This window comes from Strongylocentrotus purpuratus, unplaced genomic scaffold (genome assembly GCF_000002235.5).
Source record: "Strongylocentrotus purpuratus isolate Spur 01 unplaced genomic scaffold, Spur_5.0 spur5_scaffold_1, whole genome shotgun sequence".
Lineage (NCBI taxonomy): Eukaryota > Metazoa > Echinodermata > Echinoidea > Camarodonta > Strongylocentrotidae > Strongylocentrotus > Strongylocentrotus purpuratus.
In genome coordinates this window covers 29,074,829-29,093,295 of record NW_022145594.1, presented here as the reverse complement: position 1 = coordinate 29,093,295, position 18,467 = coordinate 29,074,829, and the positions used below count along the sequence as shown (strand labels likewise).

The 18,467-nt window shown below is 40.2% G+C and overlaps 1 long non-coding RNA gene across 1 annotated transcript; it reads right to left on the bottom strand.

Moving 5' to 3' along the window:
* Positions 1-9,163: 9,163 nt before the first annotated feature.
* LOC115921027 lies at positions 9,164-12,183 on the bottom strand. Its single transcript, XR_004062701.1, has 3 exons — positions 11,418-12,183; positions 10,149-10,288; positions 9,164-9,179 (listed from the first exon to the last, which is right to left on the bottom strand). It is a non-coding gene; the product is annotated as an uncharacterized LOC115921027 (long non-coding RNA).
* Between the last annotated feature and the right edge of the window lie 6,284 nt (positions 12,184-18,467).

Sequence of the window (18,467 nt, the reverse complement as noted above, 5' to 3'; positions counted from 1 at the left end):
ATCGGTACGCCAGTATCTCCTCTTTTCCTTTTTTCTTTCCCTTTCCTTCCTTCTCTCTTATTTTTTTGATTGGGGGAGGGGGGGGGGGGGTCAACAGCCTGGGAGGCAAGGCCCTTTCGCCCCCCCCCCCCGATCTCCTTTTTCCCCCTTTTCTTTTCTTCTTCCTCTTCTTTCTTTCCCTTTCTCTCCTCTTTCCCTTTCCCTTCTTTTCCTTTCTTCTCTCTTTTTTTTTTTTTTTTTTTTTGCGGGGGGGGGGGGGCCAAGGCCCGCTCGGCCCCCCCCCCTGGATCCGCGCCTGTGTCGTTTTACAAACAGTACATCATTTCGCAAGTTTGTTACTCTGTACATTCGTAAGGCCAATGGTTCGTTTTTCTGAATGTTCATAATTTGGAAGTCTTGTAATTGAAAATTCTTAATTCCGAAAATGAGCTACAATCCTTTATTGCCTAAGAAATGTTAACCTATCAGTAAAATAAATTATATTTCTTTTTCAGAATAATCTAACCTCGGATATACGAACTGTCTAAAAGAGCATTCACTATTGGGAAAAAAATAAACCCTATATCATTTTTTGAAATGATGAACACCCTGATTTGAAATATTCGTGTTTCGAATTTACAAATCTTTGGAATTATGAACTCTTTTAAAAACCAAACTTCGAAAAAGAAACTTCACCAAGTATGATCACGTATATGTAAAGCAGATACCTTTCATCCCAAATCAGGATGCAATTGTACTTATACTTTATGTCAATTCAAATTTCAAAAATGGCTTGTCAAACCATTCAAAAACGTATATTGTACAAAGACCTATCATTTTTTACGAAAAGCAGACCGATTATTGATACCGACATGACACAATTGAAATTTAATATCATTTGTGAAATACATCTATTCTTTATTTTTTAACAAGACAATCTTGTTATAATGTAGCCCGCCTCGACCCTTTAAATGAAGAGAAAAGACAGACACGTGTTATTTCTTGGTAAAAGTAACGGTAGAATGCTTTTATTTAGACAAATAATCAAACACATGAGCGTATACAAAATAATAATATGAATATGTTGAGATTCAACATATATATCAAGATACTGTAACCCCGAGGTTATTCAGTCTCATATAATAAACTTAACATTGATAACACAATGTATTAACGAGTTCCTATTTAACTAATATCTACAAATTAAACTATTAATACAGTTTCATTATCAAATTAAATAAACACTAACCTAGTAACAAACAGATGATATTATATATATTCCTACTAATATTGTGATTCGTAATACCCTCTACCTCTAAAGGTATTATGAACTTCATTGTATACCTAGACAATATCAAAATGCTGAACTATTACCCTCTCAGATTTATAGAAATATAACGTAAACATAGACCTATGTTGTATCCTTCAAGCTAGCACACACTACATATATGCAGGTGTAACTATCGTTAATAGGAAAACGAGCTTATCAATCATTACTGCTATCTGCATGATTCACCTATTAATGCACTATTATTATGCTTAGACTACCCAGGATATGACATAGAAACAGAGAAGAATAACCATGAACTATATACAAGACAAGAAATATAGACTAAAGAATATTGATTGTCTCTAAGAAATCGGATAACTTCCACTTATACAATGTACAGCGAAACATGTTGTATTAAGCCAATCGATATCCTAAACATCAATCTTTAAATATAAATACAATTATGGGATATTTATGTACAGGTTTATTCTATTGAAAACTACCAATTAACTATGTTAAGACAATCCCTTGTGCCAGGCAAATGCAAACTCTTCAGTGTTTCCAACTTCTACTCTGAGCTCTTAAGCAAACATGCCTCCTAACACTAATTCCCTTGTCCTAGCCCAATGGAGAGTGTAATAGCTTACAACACAGCGTAAACAAGAATACTGGGGAAGGGAGAAAGAGAGAGAGAGAGGGGGAAGAGATAGAGTATCTGTGTGTGAGAGAGAGAGAGAGAGAGAGAGAGAGAGGAAGAGAGAGTGTGTTCCTCTACCAAGGGAGGGCTTGCAACGAACACTCACGTATCACGTATCACGTGATCACGTGATCACGTGATCACGTATCACGTATTGCGCCCTTTCGTGAAACAGGTGACCCAAATCTACGAAGTGTTGGGTTACGTGACCCAACAAATAGTTATTTTGCTATATGCAATCTACGAAAGCTCACGTAAATTGACGCTGGCGTTTAAAAAAAATAATGCTAATTGTCATTGAGAAGAGACTAATAGCAAAAAAGCTGCTTCAGGTCAGAATATGTTGTGTAACTCTGGCGCGGATCAAGGCCCCCCCCCCCCGGAAAAAAAGGAAAAAGGAAAAAACAGAAAAGAGAGAGAGAGAGAGAGAGAGAGAGAGAGATTGAAAAGAAGGGAAAGAGGAGAGAAAGGGAAATGGAAGAAGAGAAAGAAACTGGGAAAAAAAAGGAGATCGGCCGGGGGGGGGGGGGCGGGGAAGGGCCTTGCCTCCCAGTTGTAACCACCCCCCCCCCCCACCCCCGCCACCCCCCCCCCCCCCCACATAAAAAAATAAGAGAGAAGGAAGGACAGTGAAAGAAAAAAGGAAAAAAGAGGAAGAAGAGAAAAAAATAAGGGGGATATCGGTTACAAGTTTCCCGCCAACAAGTAGTAGTTCGGTGGGGGGGGGGGGGGGGCTCTTGCCCCCCGCCCCCCAAAAATGGGGGAAGGAAAAGAAGGGTGAAAAGAGGGGGAGAACAGTTGCGATTAATCCCGCCAACAACCTGTGGATCGGGGGCCGAAAGGGCCTTGCATCCCCCTTGCAAACCTGAAACAGAGAGAAGGAAGGGAAAGGAAAGGAAAAAAAGAGAGAAATGAAAGGAAAATGGGAGATAAAGGAAAGGAAAAAAAGAGGAAGAAGAGAACAAAATAAGGGGGATATCAGTAACAAGTTTCCCGCCAACAAGTTGTAGTTCGGTGGGGGTGGGGAGGCTCTTGACTTTGGGGGGGGGGAGGATCCAGAGGCGGATCCAGGGGGGCCGGGGGCCCGCCCGCCCCCCCCCCCCCTGGAAAAAAAAGAAGGGAAAAAAAGAACGAAAAAAAGGAAGGAAAAAAAGAGAGAGATAGAGAAGGAAAGGGAAAGAGGAGAGAAAGGGAAAAGAAAAGGGGAAGAAGGAGATCGGGGGGGGGCGTCCTAGGCTGTTGCCTCCCCCCCCCCCAAATAAAAAAAATAAGAGAGAAGGAAGGAAATGGAAAGAAAAAGGAAAAGAGGAGATAAAGGGAAGGAAATTGGAGAAGAGGAAAAGAAAAGAAGGGGGTAATAGTTGCAATTTTCCCGCCAACAAGTTGTGGATCGGGGTGTGGTGGGGCAAAATGACCTTGCCTCCTCCCCCTCCCCCCTCCCCACTAAACTTAAAAGAAAGAGAAGGAAAAAAATAAGAGAGAAGGAAAGAAATGGAAAGAAAAAAGGAAAAGAGGAGATAAAGGGAAGGAAATTGGAGACGAATAAAAGAAAAGAAGGGGAAAATAGATCATTTGCGGTTAATCCCTCCAACAATGTGTGTAAAAGGTTGGGGGCCGAAAGGACCTTGCCCCCCCCCCCCTCCCCCCTCCCCAGCAAACTTAAAAGAAAAAAAGAGAAAGAAGAAAGGTAGGGGAGATCAGTTGCGATTTTTCCGCCAACAAGAGGGGGGGGGGCTCGGGGGAAATAAAATTTAATCGTGGTTTATTTCTAATTCCATAACGGTGGTTTACACATAATGCTGAAATGTCATAATTTTCCGAGATTTGTTCTCATTCTTTAGTAAATTATACTTTTTTATGCGTTTGTTGTAAAATGACAAATTCCTAAATTTACAGCCAGGCAAGAAATATGCCTCTTGAGATGCCTACATGTCAGGGCCCGCGGAACGGCGGGGATCAGGAGCTTCCAGCTCCCTCCCCCACCCCCGAATTTTTTGAAAAAGCATATTAAAGAGAAATAGAAAGAAAGAGAGCAAGAAAGACAGAGTAGTTAAAGTAATTAAACGCCTAAAACGGGGGCTTTGCCCCTGGGACCCAACTAAGGGCCCTAAGGTGAGCCCCTTGATTCTCATCCGACCGTAATTTAGTGCCTAAAACCCTTGAGCTTGTGGGGGCTCCGCCCGCTGGACCTCACGCAAATCAGTGTCTTGCCAGTGTCACAAATAAGGTATACAAATATGTTCATCTGACCGTAATCAAATGCCTAAAACCTCAGAGTTTCTGGGGTTTCCACACCCTCGACCCCACCAGGGGCCCTAAGGCGGGACCCTGAATGCTTATCTGACCGTAATTTATTGCCTTACAAGGTATCAAAATATGTTCTTCTGACAGCAGGCGCGTAGCTAGGGGGCGGTGGGGGCGCCACCCCCCCCCCCCCCCACCAAAAAAAAGCCGGCCACAAAAAAAGAGAGGATAGTAAAGAAAGAGGACGTAGGAAGAAAAGGGAGCAGACAAAAAACACTTTTGAAATTCAGACAAAGATTAAGAGTCGAAAACGGTACAACGATTGTCTTCTTTAATAATTTAATGAAATATCAAAGCCTTCGCGCAGGAGGGGGGACTGAACTGAGACAAGGATTACGAGACGAGAACGTAACAGCGAACCGTCCTCTTTCTTAAATAATTTTAATGAAACGTCAAAGCTTTTGCGCTTTGCGCGGGAGGGGGGGACTGAATTGAGACAAGGGATAAGAGTCGAGAATGGTAATACGAATCGTCTTCTTTCTCTAATGATTTAATAAAACGTAATAGCTTCCGCGCTTCGCGCGGGAGGGGGGGGGACTGAATTCAGACGAGGATTAGAGTCGAGAACGGTACAACGAATCGTTTTCTTTCTCTAATGATTTAATGGAACATAAAACGCGGGAGGGAAGGGGGAACTGAATTCAGACAAGGATTAGAGCCGAGAACGGTACAACGAATCGTCTTCTGAAACGTAAAAGCTTTCGATCTTCGCGCAGGAGGGATATCAAGGGGGAGCTGAATTCAGACGAAGATTATTTTCGAGAACGGTACAACGATACGTCTTCTTTCTCTAATAATTTAATGAATCGCGCTTTGCGCAGAAGGGGGTGGGTGGGGGAACTAAATTTAGACAAGGATTAAGAGTCGAGAACGGTACAACAAAATCGTCTTCTTTCTCTAATAATTTAATGCAACGTCATAAGCTTCGCGGAGGATGGAGGGGGAAACTCGCCCCTCCCTGCACTACCCCCTATTACGTCACTGCTGGTCACCATTACGTACCAATATTTGGCTCGCATAATTTCAAATTAATACAGACCGATAGGAAAAATTATGCTTTACATGAGTAGGTTCATATGCTATTTTTTTATCCCATAATGAGAGAGAGAGAGAGAGAGAGAGAGAGAGAAAGAGAGAGATGCAAGTGGAGAAGGCTGAAGATTTATAGAAATAAATAAATTGCAAGAAAATTGAAATGAAAAGGAGCAAGATAATAGGCCTATTTCTTTCCTTTCTCTCTATTTTTTTTCTTAAAGTTTATCTTTGGTTTCTTTTTCCACATTTTGTTTCCCTACTCATATGCCAGGCGCGGATCCAGGATTTTCCAATAGGGGGGGGGGGGGGGGGGGGGGGGGGGGGGGGGGGGGGGGGGGGGGGGGGCGGAAATTCCAAAATTGCGCAGACCGTTTTTTCAAGGTCATATTAGAAGCACCATACCGGTACAATTTTGGACATTTTCATCGGGGGGGGGGGGGGCTATAGCCTCTTGCCCGAAAAATTAATTTTCTGGTTTCACAATTCGGCTAGTGAGCGAGCAACAATTTGACCATAATATTGTGAAAGTGTTATTTATCACCAAAATAAACGAGAAAAGATATAAAACAACTCATATTCGGGCAGCTCGCTGCCACCCCCTCCTAATTACGCGCGAAGCGCGGAAGCTTTGACCTTTTCTTCATTATTAGAGAAAGAAGACGATTTGTGTTACCGTTCTCGACTCCTATTTCCTTGTCTGAATTCAGTTTTCCCCCTCCCGCGCGAAGAAAGCTTTGACGTTTCATTAAATTATTAGAGAAAGAAGACTATTCGTTGTACCGTTCTAGACTCTTAATCCTTGTCTGAATTCAGTTTTCCCCCTCCCGCGCGAAGCGCAGAAGCTTTGACGTTTCATTAAATTATTAGAGAAAGAAGACGATTTGTTGTACCATTCTCGACTCGTATTCCTTGTCTGAATTCAGTTTCCCCCCCCCCCCCCGCGCAAAGCGCGGAAGCTTTGACTTTTTATAGTTTAAATTGAAATTATTAGAGAAGATGATTCGTTGTACCATTCTCGACTCTTAATCCTTGTCTGAATTCAGGTTCATCCCGCCTGCGCAAAGCGCGGAAGCTTTGACCCAGTGGCGGATCCAGGGGGGGGGGCCGGGGGGCCCGCCCCCCCCCCCCCCTTGAGAAAAAAAATCATGTAAAATCACGTGATTTTTACCCTTTTGGGGGGTTGGGCCCCCCCCCCCCCCCCCCCCCTGGCGCCGTACCGTTCTCGACGTGTCAGAATTTTCAAAAATGTTTCTTTGTCTGCTCCTTTTTCGTCCTATGTCATCTTACTGCCCCTACCGCCTTTGGCTACGCGCCTGCTTTAAAGGGAAAATTAAACAATCATGATTGTGATGGCACACAATTAGGTTAGTAGAAATGAAATGGAAAAAAGATCTATTTACACCAACCATGGATAAATCACGGCCGGGAGCGTCATAGTTTTGTGTTATCGGGCGAGGGCCGCGGCCGGCCGGAGCGTAGCGACCAAGCGAGATTTTTTCAATGTTGAATGCTGAAATTATGCATTCTAGAAAATCCCTGAGCCCAATATGTACGTTCTTTTCGCTATATTTCTTTCTAGCTATATTTCTAAATTTCCTGGGGGACGTGTCCCCCTATCGGGCCCAGGATTGCCGCGCGCGCCCCTGTCCATGATTACTACCAATATGAGTTCAAATACAAGCACAAGCGAGTTGGTATGAGCTGAATCCAAATGAAGGGCAAAATAAGAGTTGTGAAGCGGCCCTACCGTTAATTTAGAATTTGACTGTTGAGTATATAACTTCTATTTAAAAGACACCCAAAATATTGTGCCCTTTCAAATTTCTCACTTCAGAGTGATGACCTTTGTAGCGCAGGGGCTGTTCTTAACGTTTAACTTTGAATCCGCGGCTCGAGATTTTATGCGTCCGGCCCGGCCCCCCCCCCTCTATTCAATAATTTCGTTATCTTTTCTCTTCTCTTCTCTTTCTTTTCTCTCCTTTTTTCCTTTCTCTCCTCCTTTCTTTTTTCTTCTCCTTTTTTTCTCCTCTTCTCCTTTCTTTTTTTCTCTTCTTTTCTTCCTCTTTTTTTTTCTTCCTTTTTTTTGCGCCGCCAATAAGGGGGGGGGGCCGCGACCGTTTCGCCCCCCCCCCTGGATCCGCCACTGATATGCTGTGAAGAAATTATTTCATCTGGATTATATGTTTGTCACGAGCTGACAAAAAAAAAATGAGGGGGGGGGGGGCTCGATGATAATTCATCATTTGAAGGTTTACAAAAATGTCCATGGGTTATATGCACCCACTGAAGAAAATCCATGTATAGGGTTGCTTCAGGAACCCCAGCACCCACAGATCCCACGCATGATGAGACAAACTCGAGATAAAAACACATTCTTTCACATAGGCCTACTTATTAAACGCCCCCTTACCACCTGCGTTAATTACTCCCTATTCAAATCTGACAGATGCCCCTTTTACCTTTTATAAGTGCCACTGTTCCCTTTTCATAAGTGCCTCTTGTGATATCTGATAAAAGGCTTTTTTATTCTTTACTTTGTCACGCGTCTCCTTATAATTTTTGATAAGTGCCCTTTTACCTTTTTAATAAGAGCCCCTTTCCTTTCTCATCAATGTCCTTATGACACATGCCTCCTTTTCCTTTCTCGTAAGTACCCTTTTCCTACTGATAGGTGCCCCTTTTCCTTTTTTAATGATTCCCCTTTTCTCTATTTCTCTCCGAAAATTATCTTCTGCAAGGTTTGTTCCATTGACTGAACAACCTCTTGCAATTCCTTTCTGTCTCACTTTCAGTCGTACTTGTTACCACTCATTTGCATTCCCTCGTTATCAACTACGATCAACCATTCCATATTCACTCCATTACTGTCCACATTTCAATTGGATTCTCTTCACTCTACCTTTTGCAGCCTTTGCAGAATCGTTGCTAGAAGTAGAACATTTTTAATTTAGGGTTAGCATTTTATTCAAGTTTTCTAACTTGAAAAAAGGAAAGTGAACCATTGTTTAATTTCAATATTGACATAATTTTTTTTTAAAGACAATTGAATTTAACACTACAAATTTTTAATTGGTTTGCCCCCCCCCCCCCCCCCCCAAAAAAAAAAAAAAAAAACACCACCAAAGTGGTACCAGGGTTTTTGTTAGGAGGCCATGTCCTGTATAATTTTTATTTTAAGAATAGTTTTCTCTTTTTTTAATTAACTTTACATTGGTATACCGTTAATTTCACTGGGGAAACAACCCCCCCCCCCCCCCTCCCATTAACAATCAACACTGCCGTTACTTCCACCAACACTAATGCTATAATTCAAAACTTTTCACTTTCTAAGTCCTTCTAATATAAACATATAATCATATGTGTACACTATTGCAACCCGTTACATGGGCCATGTAATAATAGCACCAGGAAGAGGATAGCAAGCCGCCCCCCCCCCCCCCCCCCGTCCATAGAGGTAAATGAATTTCAACAAGTATAATTATAATTAAAATATCATTAATTAATTCAATCTTTGATATGGACTGATAGATCTTTATCACTCAAATTTCAAGGAGAATCTTTCTGCCCAGTCCTCAGTTTCATCTTATAAGATGGTAGTTTACATTGTTAGAATTTTAATGTTTATTCATTGAGGATTAGTTATCTTTAATTATTTCTACGTTGACAAGATAATAAACTTCATTAGCTTTATTGAATGTGGTATTCTACAAACATATAATACAAATAATAAATAAATATCATGTAAATATTCCAGTTTAAACCCATCTATATTGTACTCTTTCATAATATGAGGGTGGCATCTTTAAGACGTAGTCCCGTGTAGATGTCTTCTGCATTCATCACTAAAGTTGTAGCCTAGTTTTCAGAAGAAAGGGCTGTAGTGATAACCCAAGTCTGTTGAATGGAAAAATGAAATAAGATATAAGAAAATCAATGACGACTAATAACACACACCCTGATACCTGCTCAGAAAAAGGAAGGATTGAAATTCACTTGGGGTTCTATTGGGCAAACCGAAACTATTTTTCGTACAAGACTAGTTTCTGACCACATTTTAGATTATTTCTGATGATCCCATTGAGACGATAGGACTGCTGGAGTATGGTTCAGACAAGGTATGAAATAAGTAATACAATGTACTTGTGATGTAAACTCGTGCTCATTATTGAATAATACTCGGTTAAAGGTAATACAAAGTTTTACGAAATTTTGAAAATTGGGTGGATAGTGATTCTTTACAATTTTGATATATTTGAATGCCCCTGTGGATGTATTATAAGCACTAGAAAACTTAGCCTCTAAAACACTTCTGCTTTCGAGAAAAATTGAATATAAATATTTACTGGTGCTCCCGGTAAATTTTGATAAATTTCAAATGGTAGCTGCGACCATGAAAATCTCAGAATATGTAGATGTGATATATAACTTCCAAACGAGAATAGCAAATTGGTCGATTTTAGTCAAGAAAAATGTATATCTTGACCTTGAGAGGGAGCTATACAACATAAAGAGTTTATTATTTACAATTTCATAATTTTAGACTCGATTACAACCGCGACAACGATCACTGAATATTGTAGGATCTCATATGCGTCCAATATGTTCATTTGAACCAAATTTATGACCCCATACTAAAACTGTGTATTACCTTTAAGTATGGGACATAAAATGACCAAACAACTTGGACCAGAGAATATACTGGAAATAATGCTACTGAAACACACGTAACGTAGACTTATATTTCATCTATATTGACATTTAATTTTTAATCTAAATCACAATTGTGATATTCAGTCAATTATTCGTCAGATCTATAATTTTCTGCATGACATGTGTTCCACAAAAGTTTATTGGGGTACCTACATGTATATTAGCACACTTGCTCGTATGAAGTGTAGTAGGCCCGCATCTCTAGATATGATCCCGTCAATATCTCTTCTTTGTTCCTCTCCTGAGTTTGTAAACCAGCATGCCTTCATCACCCACTGTAGAGAAGCATCATCCTACATGACAGAAAACAAAGTAGGTACTTCAATTTAAAACTGATACTAATGGATACATATCAACCATAATACATCCTATAAACAGACTTTCATCTTATTTTGTGTTCTTCTTCATCTTCATTGCTCAAGAAGTGAAAGGAGCCCTTACAAAAAAGTAATGAGGGGTCCTGTGTATACCCTACATGTAGTGCTTTGGATGTGGATTAGATATGGCTCTTCTACACACAGACCAGTCCCCCCCCCCCCCCCCCCCCACTCAGGGGTCGGCAGGACCGCATGCGTATTCCCAAAATGTCCAGTAAAGGGGTAGTTTTCACAAAGTCTGGCTCATAGCACACAAAAATCCGGCCCGTATTGACTTTACACACCAGACTTAGGGGGTGTTTTCAAAAGGAGGGAACACGCATACGCATACCCCAAATAACACTGAGTGGGGGGGGGGGGCGGGCACACAGGACCTCCTTTAAATAAGGACACATTTTCCTTTGTAAACCAAAAAAATTAAAGACATCAATATTTCTCTTTCCAACCCCACATGCAGCTCATCATTTAGTATTTTTTTCTGTACCCTCGATCTCTCACTTCTTTTTGTCATTGTCTACTCTTTGTATAATTATGACCATGTTCTTCTATCTTTGTCGTGTAAAGTATTGTCTTGTCCCTTTCTCGTCTCTGTTGGCATCCCCATTTTTCTTTCCCCTATTTTGTAGTTCCTTTTGTCATTACAGAATAGTAAATTTAATTACTCATTATTCCTAAGTTTCATTTGAGGTGTTCACACTTGTACAAGCATTGCTTTTTAGTGGACCCCTCTGTTTCCAACATGTATTTCTTAAATTTGTTTTAAATGCTTATAATTATTTGTAATGTTTTGTTGGAAATGTGAATAAATTTGAAATTGAAATTGAAATTGTATGCTAGGTGCAGAACTAGAATAAAATATACCCTCCACTATATACGCTAATAATAATAATAATAATAATAAAAATGTTACTTATAAAGCGCTCACCACCGAAGTCTCTAAGCGCTATAATTGCAACGTCAACTTAGTTCCATTTACTTTGTTAGTGAATTAATACATGTAGGTGATCGTTTAATATTTGTGTGCTAAATAACCTGGTAATTTTACCTGCATGGGACTTTCTGCTTCATGTTGTTAACTTCTTTCAGCTCTTTAATTTCAATCTGTTGGAACAAAAAGAAGGAAAAAACCAATACAATAATCAAGGCATCCCTTTCTCCTTAACAATAAAATAGATCAAGCATAATAGCTATTTTTTATGTCATGGTTGGCCTTAAATTTAACATGGTGTGGAAATCAACATTCCTATTTAATGAACCACAGTACAAAGTAAAACTAATGGAATATTTAACGTGTACCTCACACAGTGCTTTCTATGGCCTATGAGCACGAAGAAGTACTAAGTAGAATTAGTTTATTATAACAAGAAGAGGTGGACTACAGATAAGTAAACATAATTGTGGACTAGGGGTCATTTCTTATACAACGTCCAACAAAAATATATTTATCAACATGAACTGCACAATTTGGAAACAAATCTTTAATTTAGACTCCTTATGAATATGAGTTATGACAACTAGACAAGCATGCTGGACCCACACAAAATCTAAACATTAAATAAACAAATCCTAGTTGTTGTTTTTTGAATATTTTTATTAATAAGTTCCAGGTTTACATCTAGATCTAGGCCTAAATAAAATAGGGTTTGGAGTTGTTTGATTATCCATGGTCACAGATAATTCTGGTCTGAAGTTGACACCACCAATTTCATTTCATTTCAAAGACTTTATTTTCTGCAATCAAACAAATCAGTTATTCAACAAATATGGATAATTATATAAAACATATTAAGGTATGCAAACAATATACGAAATATAGACCCTAGAAACAAATGTATAATACATGAGTAAGAGTAAATTTATACGTTGGGCCATTGCGTGTATAATTGCAAATTTGAAATTTAGTGTGCTGAAATTTGAAAATCGTGCCGGCCAATATTTTGCTCAGTGGGGGGGGGGGGGGGGTACTGCATGAGTACCTCAACAGAGTCCACGTCTAGAAGAAGGGTCTACTAAAGATTTTAACAAGAATTAACCCACTTGGATTATTAAAGAAATCATACTTCATAGATTATTTCAAGGTAAGTTAAATCTAGATTTAAATTCAATCAATAAATTGATGAATTAGATTCATGATGACGATCAAATTTGCAGATGAGCACCGCAATTCCACGGGGTGGGCCTGCCGGAACCCCGGGCCCTAACTGGGTGACATGACGGCAAACCGCAGTCAAACTACTTCACGACGATGAAAATCAAAGTGCAATTTGAAGAGAAATATTTCCCTAGCCTTTTCCCCAAATATCTGTTGAGAACAGTCTCAAAATGAAAAGAAATTACCGAAGATCACGAAAACTATTACAAATTTTTCAAAATTAATCACTAAATTTACTAAATTCACTCATATTGCAATCAATTACTCACCCATTCTCCGACTTTGTTGTCAGCTAGCTAGGCGCAGGCGATATTAATACTCGTACACAGTACAAATCATACATATTACGGTGACGTCATGACTAGTCTTAGTAACAAGCGCTTGCAATTATAAAAATATTGATTAAACACTCACGTCACGTTTTGGAAGACGTGATCATTCGTGTTTTACCGGCGTGGAAAACAACGAATGGTAGACCCTACACTTCGTAAATTAGAGTCACCTATTTTACGAAACAGCGCAAAACGTGATACGTGATCACGTGAACGTGAACGTGAGTGTTCGTTGCAAGCCCCAGGGAGAGGGTTAACCTCTCCACACAGAGTGAACAAAGAGAGATAAGGGAGGGATGGAAGAGGGGGAAGATCTACTACACATGGCATACAGTGTATGCATTATACTCTGTTGTATTGTATCTACACTTGATCATACAATAACTCAATGGCACTGTTGCAAAGTATATACACTATTCACCTAATTTGCAATTAGAGTAAGTTCTGAAAGATATATTGTAAACCTGGAAAGTACCATTGGTGATATAACATTTACCTTTTCTTTATCAACTCTAAACAAACTCTTATTCTATCTACATGCTCCAATACTAAACGGAGGATAAACTTCCATAAGAATGTATAACAGGTCTGTACTTCATTCTATGAGAACCTTACAGACTGACATAAACATTCAAAGTTTATGATTTTACCTACTATTCTTTGCATCACAAAGTTCAAACCACAATGGAACTACATAATGTTCAATTAATAATACTCTTCCAATGTACTTCTTTTCTGGCATAGAAATCACAGTCATTCAAAATCACTCTTCAACAATTAATACTTCTTAGAACTTCTTCTACATCATATAGTCACACACATAATCAATAACTTTTAACTGGCATTAGTTAATATTCAACATCCAATCACACTCAAAAATTCAATGATTATAATAACTTGAAAGATGAACCAAGCTTACCTTTAAATGAAGAGAAAAGACAGACACGTGTTATTTCTTGGTAAAAGTAACAGTAGAATGCCCTTCTCACAAAGTGTGGTCAAACTCCTGCAGTACGTATCTGGACTCTTCGATTATGTTACAAGGGTAACCATCATTACCAATAGAGGGACTGCCAGGTGTGCTAATTAAAGGCCTGTATGTACCTTTGTGTACTTTGTGGGCCTGCCCACACTAAGAGGGCAATAGTGCTCTTAAGTCCTTTGCTGGGAATATCTATAACATCCATTCGTGTGTCCAGTATGTTATTCATTTTCCCAAAATGGTAAATAACTCTAATATTTTGTTAAAAAACATCTGACCAAGTTTTACCGCAGGTTGTGATAGACCCATAATTGTCGTTATCATTGCTTTGACGCGGTATTCCAAAATGTTACGTTTCATTTTTCAAAATATAGAATGTTCAAAAGTATTAGCATTTGATTTAATCTTTTAGCTGTACGTCTGGTTGGTGGAAACAACGCAGCAGAAGGAAGGGTTGAAATCCTGTTTAACGGATTCTGGGGAACTATCTGTGATGATGACTGGGATATCAACGATGCCAAAGTTGTCTGCGGCATGCTAGGATTCGAGGGGGCTTCTGGAACTCTAGGAGTAGCTCAATCCGGACAAGGCACTGATCCTATTCTTCTATCTAACGTTGCCTGTACAGGAGCTGAACAGTCTATCTATGAGTGTGGACACGCTGGTTTCGGTGTCAGTTACCAGTGTGATCATTCTCAAGATGCCGGAGTGGTTTGCATTGCTCCAGCAGGTACAGGAAGTAAATAGTCGTTATCAGCTTACCCCAAAGTTTAAAAAAGTTTCCATGTCGTTTTACAAACAGTACGTAATTCCTCAAGTTTGTTACTGTGTAGATTCGTAATGCCAAAGGTTTGTTTCTTTGAAGGTTCATAATTTGGAAGTCTTGTAATCTGAAAGCTAAATAAGGTAACTATATTTTCGTAAATTCCGAAAATGAGCTGTATATAAACCAAGTAGTGTAGTTAACTCGGCAATTTGTTTGTCATAATCATTCAATACATTATGTTTGTTAGAAGAAAAAACAATTCCTCTCGCCCTTATTAACATGAATATGCGAAGCCATGTATCATTTAATTTTCACACATACATTACACGTGGACAAACAGAAGATCCCAGACTTATGTTGTATCATTATTTCTCTATTCCTCAGAGTCTGACAGCTCGTCCTCGGAGTCTGACAGCTCGTCCTCGGAGTCTGACAGCTCGTCCTCAGAGTCTGACAGCTCGTCCGCAGAGGAGTCTGACAGCTCGTCCTCAGAGTCTGAGAGTTCGTCCTCAGAGGAGTCTGCCGAAAGCGCTGCCTCAGCGGAGTCTGCCTAAAGCGCTGCCTCAGCAGAGTCTGCTTCTTCCAGTGAGAGTAGATAGACCAAGTCAGGCTTCGGGCGTTCTCTGGCGACCTTTAAACCATGATTTATGATTCAAATTCAACAGATTACAAATATATGTTAACAACTCTTTGTGTGTCACTCTCATAATATCCATGTTCTATACTTTAAATCTGGACGTGTACTTTTCTCTTTCGTTCCTTAGGTCAATTTTACTATTTCAAGTAAGAAAAACACATATATGTCATAAAGGAGTTGGTCTTGTATTCAATTAAGGCTGGGAATGGGTCACTATGCAAGGCTTTTGTATTAAAGACATAGTTCAGATCATATTTTCTTCCCGATTAGCACTCGAGGCACACATGTGAGTGTGTTAATCAGCGCTCCTGGCAGATGAAAGGTTATTCAATACGATTATTGACATAATTCTATTTATATCTAGACAGATAATCACATTTTTTGTATTATTCAAATTAAATAGTTAAAATGTGTGTAATCTGAATTGACAGTGCCTTCTTTACATGTTGACAATTGATTTTTCTTATACAAATAATTACAGTGCAGAATTGTTAATGTTTTTGTTTTAAAGTCTAGATAGATTTCCCTTTACATGTTATCAAGATACTACATGGTCGACTGTTTCCCCATTCAAATCATAATCGGTTCAAGTGTTCTTTTTGTTTTAGTGTAAGCACAGACATTCGAAATTAGTAGTGTTGGAGAATGTTTTCTGCTTTCCTCTTTTTTTCCCCTTTTTCTCATTTTTCATTTCTTGTTTTACATTCCCTTCTTTATGATCATTGATCTGTTGTTAATGTTCCCTGCACTTAAAATACAATACAAATTGTGAATCATAATCATGATTAAATCGAAGCTCAAAACCACATTTTCATTTCCTCAGTGTATTTTATTTGAATTAATTGCTGCATTTCGAAAACGGCAAAGCCTTTAAAGCGCACTATACGCTCAGACTACGATCTTGTTTTGGGAAAATTTATAATCGAATTTCATATGAACAATCGAAAAACGAAAATCTAAATGACAGACGTTCTGAATAGTCATATGATTAATATATTCTACATTTTCAACAGGATTTTATGATTCCTTGGAGAAGCTAAATCCTCGTGACGTGAGACTATAAGTGCGGTTTTCTGCGATACCGACTTTTTTCTATAAACGCGCCAAAGGTTCTATTGCTATTATTCCTTTCATTGTTTAGAACTTAAATCGGGAGATAATCTGTGTTTCGATTTCTTTATCTAATATAATCGCTATTTCTTCGTAAAATCGGATCGCAGGATTATCGTGTAGTTCGGTGGATTAAGAACTATATATCCATGATATATATAAATCAAAACAGCAAGACAGTGCATTCAGGGGCGGAACTACGGGGGAACGGGCCTTGCCCCCCCCCCCCCCCCCCCCCCCCCCCCCCCCCGCCAAAAAAGAGAAAGAGAGAGAAGGAAATTAGGGAAAGTGAAAGAGGAGAGAAAGGGAAAGAAAGAAGAGGAAGGAAAAAAAAAGGGAGGAAAAAGAAGGAGACCGGGTAGGGGGCGGGGGACGAAAGGGCCTTGCCTCCCAGCTCTAACCTCCCCCCCCCCCCCATAAAAGAATAAGAGAGAATGAAGGAAAGTGAAAGAAAAAAGTTGAAAAGAGGGGGATATCAGTTGCGATTCCCCCACCCAACAAGATGTAGTTCGGGGGGGCAGAAGGCCCTTGCATCCCCCCCAAAAAAAAAAAAATGGGGAAAACGGGAGGGAAAGGGTAAGCGGAGAGCTAAAAGGGAACCAAAAAGAGGAAGAAGAAAAGAAAAGGGTGAAAAGACGTGGAGAACAATTGCGATTAATCCCGCCAACAACATGTGGATCGGGGGGGGGGGGTGGGGGGGGGATAAAGGCCCTTACCTCAAACGTGATTATTCTAATTCGATACCGGTGATTTACAAATGTTGCTGAAATGACATTATTTTCGGAGATTTAAAAAAAAAAATGTTTATACGTTTGTTGAAAAATGGCAAATTCCTAAAGAAAGAAAGTAAGAATAGTGACCTGCCTTTGTCATAGAATACTGAGGTGTCAAACTTTGCTAATCTGACCGTGATTAAATGCCTAAAACCCCTGAGCTTCCGGGGGCTCTGCCCCCTGAATTCTACTAAGGGTCCTAAGGTGGGCACCTGGGTGCTCATCTGACTGTAATTAAATGCCTAAAACCCCTTGACTTCCGGTGGCTGTGCCACCTGGACCCCACCTAGGGCCCTAAGGCAAATCCCTGGATGTTAATTTGACTATAATTAAATACTTAAAAACCCGTGAGCTTCTGAGGTCTCCGCCCCCTAGACCTCACGCCAATCGGTGACCTGCCAGTGTCACAAATAAGGTAACAAAATATGCTCATCTGACCGTAATTAAATGCCTCCAACCCCTGAGCTTCCGGGGGCTCCGCCCACTGGACCCTACGCAAATATGTGACCTGCCAGTGTCACAAATAAGGTAACAAAATATGCTCATCTGACCATATTTTCGATCCCCGCGCCAATTCGTGTCCTGCCAGTGTCACAAATAAGGTATCAAAATATGCTCATCTGACCGTCATTTGTTGCTCAAAACCCCTAAGCTTCCGGGGGCTTTGCCCCCTGGACCCCACGCCAATATGTGACGTGCCAGTGTCACAAATAAGGTAACAAAATATGCTCATCTGACCATATTTATGATCCCTGCGCCAATTCGGGTCCTGCCAGTGTCACAAATAAGGTATCAAAATATGCTCATTTGATGGTAATTTAATGTATAAAAGCCCCGAGCTTCCGAGGGCTCCGCCCGGTGACCCCAGACCAATTTGTGTCCTGCCAGTGTCACAAATAAGGTATCAAAATATGTTCATCCGTCTGACTGTAATTTAATGTATAAAACCCCTGAGCTTCTGGGGGCTCTGCCCCCTGGACCCCACATCAATTTGTGTCCTGCCAGTGTCACAAATAAGGTATCAAAATATGCTCATCTGACCGTAATTTTTGCTCAAAACCCCTGAGCTTCCGGGGGCTCCGCCCCCTGGACCCCACGCCAATATGTGACGTGCCAGTGTCACAAATAAGGTAACAAAATATGGTCATCTGACCATATTTTATCGCCCAGAACCCCTGAGCTTCCGGGGCTTTCGCCCCCTGGCCCCCACGCCAATTTGTGACCTACCAGTGTCACAAATAAGGTAACAAAATATGGTCATCTGACCATATTTTATCGCCCAGAACCCCTGAGCTTCCGGGGCTTTCGCCCCCTGGCCCCCACGCCAATTTGTGACCTACCAG